This window comes from Styela clava, chromosome 2, assembly GCF_964204865.1.
Source record: "Styela clava chromosome 2, kaStyClav1.hap1.2, whole genome shotgun sequence".
In the NCBI taxonomy this organism is placed as follows: Eukaryota; Metazoa; Chordata; class Ascidiacea; order Stolidobranchia; family Styelidae; genus Styela; species Styela clava.
The window spans coordinates 5,542,546-5,549,907 of record NC_135251.1 but is presented as its reverse complement, the minus strand read 5'-3'; positions in this window follow the sequence as shown (position 1 = coordinate 5,549,907).

Here is a 7,362-nt window from a genome sequence, read left to right as displayed (position 1 = left end):
CGGAGTCAATTTTTTGTAAATCCGGATTTGATAAATATGATTCGGTTTAATCGAAGAATAGAACTAATTTGGAGTCGAATCTTATTTCTTGAAACTCCGGTACCTTGTTATCCGCGTTTCTGGATCATTTATGCAAGTATTTTCATTTAAATAATTTTAACATAGTGCCATCCATGGCCCGAACAAAATTGTTTATATTACCATCAGCCCAACTCTGGCCGATTCACAGAAAATTAAATTAATTTTCGCTTCATTCAGTTGAAGATTTGTCGATTTATCTCAATAACCACGCTATTATAAATCACCAGTAAAATTAACTAAAGCTGTAAAGTCATTGTACCCAAATATTGATGATTATAATTTCCAAATTAGCATTCTTTAGCAAAAACCATCCACTTTTTCGCTTATAGTAATGATACATGCTTGATTTACCATTTACAGACTCGGAATTTTTCGATACTCACAAAAAATGACATGAAAAAATATGTAAATTTATGCTTTCTTTACAAGTGTTATGAATAGTATTGGAGAAAAGGTATTTGTTGCATTGACGCGAATAAATACCTTGACAATTTCGCTTTGAATGACCGATAAGCGTCATTGTAAGTGCGTCGATAGTACAGCAGTTATGGCATGCTTTCGATTTTATTGTTGTGAGCATAGTCAGTGTAAATACGAGTGTTTTCTAAGTCTTTATATGGTACTCTCGTAGTATGTGAACCAAGATGGCGGACACCGGAACGTAGTATGTGTACCAGATTGGGGTTAGGTCGTAACTTTAGGTACAAATACTACGGGAGTCACTTGGCTAGTCCCCGAACTCGTAATAGAACTAAAATTGGAATAAAATTATGGCCTAATCCCAACCTGGTACACATACCCCCGTCCGGTGTCCGCCATATTGGTTCACATACTTCGGGAGTACCGTCGATCGTATCTCAGCACAGGTAATATTATCTTCAATTTCTGAGTGAGTTCTCGTGACCTAGCTTTGAGCCAGTGTTTCCCCGCATTTTTTGTTTTGTTAAATTTCTCCCTTCGCTTGTTTTGGATTTCTTGTGTGTGCCAGGTTAGGGTTGGGCCATGATTTAATTCCGATTTTCTCATTTTGGTTCTGTTACGAGTTCGGGGACTGTCTGTGCTAGCCAAGTGAATATAACCCTGCCCATAGGCTTCAGTCCTTTTACGCAACTTGATGTTAACAGTTATCTCCATGCTATAGTACAAACACTTCTTGGGCGTTCTTAATTCATTCCATTATTAATAGATCTTTAGCTAGTGTTATATATGCAAGTTGCACTCCCGCTTTTGTTCAGTTTAAGTAGTTTACAGTGTGTGAATAAATAAGTATTATGGAATTAATAAAGAATTGAAGAGTATTAGACTAGTACGGTATTACCTCAGCAAACACGAAGCAAAATTCCTCCTTGGGAGGACTCCTCCGTCGGTCGGGAACGTAACTTGGAATTCCAAAAAATTAGATTAGGATTATAGAACTACGAATAATATACCTGGAACAGAATTCTTTGACCAGGAGTTTACACGTAACTGAGCTCGCAAGAACTGTTGCTTAATGTGTTAGAATGCTTTTCGGTGTAATTTGGACGTTTTTGCAGGGACGTGAAGCTAATTAAGAACAAAAATATTCGTTAGACTTGATCTTGCCCGCCTTATTTTGGATATTTACAATTCTTATTTTGTCAGTTAAAAACAACTGCAATAACACTGTTTTTTGAATAAAACATACTTTCACCTCACTAACTGTTGTTTGTAGCTAGTTATTTTTGGGGTATGGCGCGAGACTTGACATTTTTTAAAAAGGGTGCTTTTAAAATTCCATTTCAAAAAATGAAGATTTTTTTTAAACTTTTTTATGGTGGGCGGCTCCTCAGGTCACTTAGTTACGCCTGTGTTTCGTTGCACACTAGGGTTCCAACATGCAGTACAGTCCGGGGGTTCGGCAGGTTTCCATTCGAATCCGCGAGCGTATATTGTTTATATACAAACTGATACCCATTAGGTTTGCCTCTAATCTTGATTAAACTTGGTACATTTTATAGATCATTTTGTTTTGCTTTTATGTATGTATATTGAGTATTTTCACTTTATTTCATTAAATAGAATAGGATAGGATTTACATATTTATCCCGGGGGAGAGGAAAGCCGATAAGACGGCTTATCTATATGGCGAACCACGGCCTCTCGTCCGGTTACCATTCCAAGTCGGGTATGGGATTAGGTATATTGTTCGTTTTCGGAAGCATGGACTTGGTGGTAGAGGAAGCTGTAACCGACCAGCGGTTACGTGAACCACCCAACGACGGCGAGGAGTCCAGCAATCCTCTCGCACATAACCATCCCTACATGGGATTCGAACCTGCGAACCCACGCAGAGTAATTAGAGGTGCGGTGGCGAGCGTATTCCTAACGCTTAGCCCGTTGAGCCACACCGCCGCGCCATGTAAGTGATGTCTTTTTCGCACGAGTCTAAATATTGCACAGGGGTTTTGTCGAGCCTCCAGTCAGTGAAAAGAGCTATATAGGTTTTTATATACGTTTACTCAATTCAATAGCTCAATAGCTTAGCTCGTTTAACTTTTAAGACTCCAGTCACCACATTTTACGCGATTTTCCTAATTTAATCACTTTAGATATGAACATATCTGGGAGTTCTGACTGAATCTAAATTTTTACCTATGTGGCCGGAGCACAATATTTGTAGACTCCAGTCACCTCATTTTGCCGAATTAATCAATTTAGTAATTACAAAAAAAAAAGCCTAGACGAAAGGATATATCGATAATTAACAAAGGGATAAGCCTTCATATACCGGTGTTACGGATAAAAGGTTGGATCGATAACAACGGTTAATTGCAATGCGATAGCTATACCGTATCGGTGTTTTAGTTTAATATTGTCTATAGAGTATTAAAGAGAGGGAGGAGAGTTTACCGTATAGCGTAGGGATGGTCAAATATGAATATTATTATGAAATATTATTTTCTAATATGAAATACATATAGAGGTTGTAATGTGTATTGTAATTTGGAATTGCAGAAAAGTTGAAAAAGCAGTTATTAGATAGGTTTTCTATTTTTAACGATTTTTATGAATTAATGAAAGTTTTTTGACTATCGTTCTGGATTTCAATTGCACACCCCTGGTTTAGACACATATCATTGAGCGCTCAGGACCTTTTTTTGAGCGAACTTGCGATAAAATACCTTTTGAGACAGGGGTGGGCATCTTCTCTTGTCGGCGGGCCAGATGTGGGAAAATAAAGTCCTCGGTGGGCCGGATTATTACAAAAAATACTTCGGTATCCAATCTTTGTTAAATGCTCGACATTCACTGTCAACTTTACGTTTCTTGGGATATTCCAGGGTTAATTAAACTTGGTATAAAATCTAATTTCTAAAATCTATTTATATTTAGAATCTAAATATAACTGATAACAGTAGTGGGGAATGTTTACAACGCTCTCTGCTTTGACCTTATATTGTTTGTTTAACAAGTGTGCTAACGCAATTGTTTGTTCACTAAGGCAATTGTTTATTTCCCCAGCTCGCACTGACAAGGGGTGCGAGTAGAGCGATCGACAACTTTCAAGAATGATGCGTCGGACCACATTACAGAGTGTGGTTGGATACAGTCAGCGGGCTGGTCAAAATTCGTCGCGGGCCGTGTGCTGCCACCCTTGTATTTGAGCCGTCAGTGGGTCCTGCGACTCGTTTGTCAGTATTCTTTTTGAATCAGTAGCGTGTCTAGGGTATGGCAGCTAGGGCGCCATTTGGATAGAGGCGCAAAACGGGCGAAAATATCTAAAATATTTCAATGAAATAAATCGCATTGTAAATAATTGAAACTCGTACTTTTACTCAAATAATAACTTAGAAGCATGGCGCGCATTTCGAAACGTTGTTCTTGGCGCCATTTTACGTAAATACGCTTCTATTTTGTATGTAGTTAAGCGCTCGCTGCTCAAATTTTATAAAAGATAACTGACAGTAGCAAGAGGTTGCCAAACTGGTTTATGCCATGGTGACACTAATGGCTGTAACGGTTCGGTAAAATAACGTGGTTGGTGCAATTTTACTGCAATAGGATTCTTTAAAGTGTTTTTTTTTCATCTTATTTGAGTGACATACTTTCTAGAGTTCAGCACGAAATGCTATTTTGCAAAGTGCTTCGTATTTCTTATAATAATAATAAAAACTATATACAGCTGTTAGTGCGTTAGTGATAGCTCACAACTCTTCTATCCGGGCCCTTTACCATTTCTAGTTGAGGGCCCGAACCTTGACTTGAGCAATATTTATAAAATTCTAATTAAATTGAAAATATAGGAAATAAAACCATATCAAACATTTATAGACAAACCTCGTCAGGGAAATAACTAACCAACCGAGAATATATCGTTTCTTTCAAAATTGTTAGTATCCTACATCCGGGTCGTAGCCACGAAAAATTGCTATGTTTGATATAAAAAAATATATTTTTCTTCATATTTAAAAAAAGGAGGGGGGGGGGGGGGTACGACCCTAAACCGAAATTGCTACGCCCATGTTCAACATAGTAGTAGCTTCTTATTCAGAGCCTTGTTCGGGGTAAAAGACGCAAAAAGAGTTTCATTTTTTATTTTATGCTTTTTACCGGCTGTCCATGTTAAGTGTATGGATAGGTCTGGTATCAACCGCGATTTTGTAATTGTGTCTGTCTGAGGAAGTCTAGTATTGGTCAGAAGAAAACTTTACAGAAATACATTTGTGTAAGCTTTGGATCTTTCAAAACAAGGATGTGCAACTCGCGGGCCAAATAATACGGCCCACAAGAAAAAATTTGCTGCCCGCAGTCTAGTGTCAATTTTGAATGTTGTGTTGCCCGCGAAACGAATTTTTAATTACGTTAAATCTGGTTCGAGCAAGTATTGTCAATCTCTTTGCGTTGCAGAGCCTATACCTGGGTTCAATATGTTATCTATGCCTATGACGTTACAATGCCCTAACAGCTAGCTTGTCCGAAGTGAACAACGCATGGCATAAGATCAACAACTAAAAATAAATTGTGTGCCTGCAACTACTATAAATGCCTATGTTAAATAAAAGTGCGGCCCGCGGTTTCAACCAGGTATTTTATCTGGCCTTTCTGAATGTCGCACATCCTATGCTAGTTCTCTTTACTTCTGAGTGAGCGAGTGAGCTTGCTTTGATCAAATTTTGTCAAAAATTAGATCCCCATATAAACTGACATATGGATATGATCATAAAATCGATCGGTACTCGAGAAATAATGTACTTTTGCACTGTTTGTTTTCCCCAGGGATGCAGCATCAGTGCATACAAGAATTACATACTTAGTTATTCAAGGGTCTTGATGCACTTTATAACAGAAATATTTTTCTGTGACAAATCCTCAGACTTCCCAAGACGAGAATATCGGTCAGAGATCGAAGACTTATCGATCGAAAGTTAGGGGATCCCCCAAAACAGCGCTCTTACTCCATAGTGACACCTTGTGTCCCATCACTAATTAATTAATAACTCGCTAATTATACTACATAATTCATCCAAAATCAATAGGCTTCTGGTACGACATATGATGAATGCACATGCAAAATCTGCAGCAGATTCAATCTCGCTTTCGTGAGATATCGCGTGCATCTAACAGACAGACAGACAAACAAACAGACAGACAAATACCTATCTAACAGACAGACAGACAAATACCTATCAACATACTTACCGATTAAAATCGATAAGTAATAATTCGGTACTCCTGTAGTATGTGCAACAAGATGGCGGACACCGGAACTTAGTATGTGTATAAGGTTGGGGTTAAAGGGTCCATAGTTTCAGTTCTTTTACACAACTTGATGTAAAGTAGGCGAACAAAATTAGTTACCTCCATATTGGTAAACACACTTCTGGACCGTCCCGTTAAGACCAACGAGCGCTAACCAACACGGCTGCTAATTCGTCAATTCTGTTTCCATTTAGCGTTGTTAGTTAAACGTCTTCATCGATCATGCGTGGTGATTTATGACGTGATAATTGCTTGTTAAAAAGCCAATTAGCGAAGACACATGTTATGATACGAATCAGGCAACAGATGTGGACGAATAAACCCCCTCGTTAATTTATTTTGTTAATTAGTCTTTATCATTTTTTGTTGAAGTTGAAAACTGGGTACATTGATATAAGGTTTTATTCAATTGAAGCAGTGGTTCCCAAAGTTGATTTCAAATTACAAGCGGTAGGATATTCGCGGGCCCGAAGAGGGTAGTACCCGCATGGGCCAATACCGGATAAATAGGATACTGATATAATTTAATTGTTACGAATATACACGTGCTTGAACTGCAATAATGACGTAACAATTGGCGGTATATAGAATGTAAAAAGAAAAAAAAAACATCAAAGTGGTAACCTGTTTCACCCGAGTTCGGCGGGCCATATTGAATCGTTACGAGGACCGTAAACGGCCTCGGAACTAAAGCAAATTTAACATAAATCTAAAGTAAAACACAGCACAGGTATGTTACTAATTATATCGCTGACGCTAGCAGTAAGCGGATCAGTAGTAAGATGAGTAAAGTTGAGAGAAACACATTATAGCACAACAATTATTGCCGTTTGATTTCGAACACGCTACAGCAATCAGCGCAGAACTGCAACTCTAAACACCAGGATTGTGCAACAGGCGGCCATCGGGCCACAATCCGGCCCGTCAAACCGCTGAACTGCAACTGTGTAAACCAGGAGTGTGCAACAAGTGCCTCGCGGGCCACAATCCGGCCCGCCAATCCATTAAGTGAGGCCTTTGTCAACACTCAGATTTTTCCCCGCTAAGCATAAAATCCTAATCCGACAGTTTATGTTCAAAATGGCGCTCACATGGATAAAATACACAATATATTTTGTTCTTGTCGCGGCGTTAAATTTTTCGCCGCTTTGCCCGATGCCTTTATTGCTGTAAAGCTAAGCGATAGCCGCATTTTCTTCTCTTGCCTTTCAAGCGACGCTCTGGCTGTCGTTAATTTTTTAACTCGTTGTGTACATAGAAAAACTGAAATGATTTTTGTGCGTGGCCCAGCTGGATGTTTGAAGTTGGCCATATGGCCCACCGACAAAAAATGTCACACATCCATAGTGTGAACAAATGCCTATATGCCTCTTCCGGACTTTTTTTTTATTTGTTAAGGGAGCGACTTCTGGGCATACCAAAACAGTGCAGCTTAGGCTATCGCAACATGTTTCGCTCTTCCATAGGCACTGCGCTAATTTAAGATTATTCGGTTCTATTTATTTTCGGAAGCATGGGCATGAGAGATGAAACAAGTGGCCCAAAAGCTATTACTTTGTT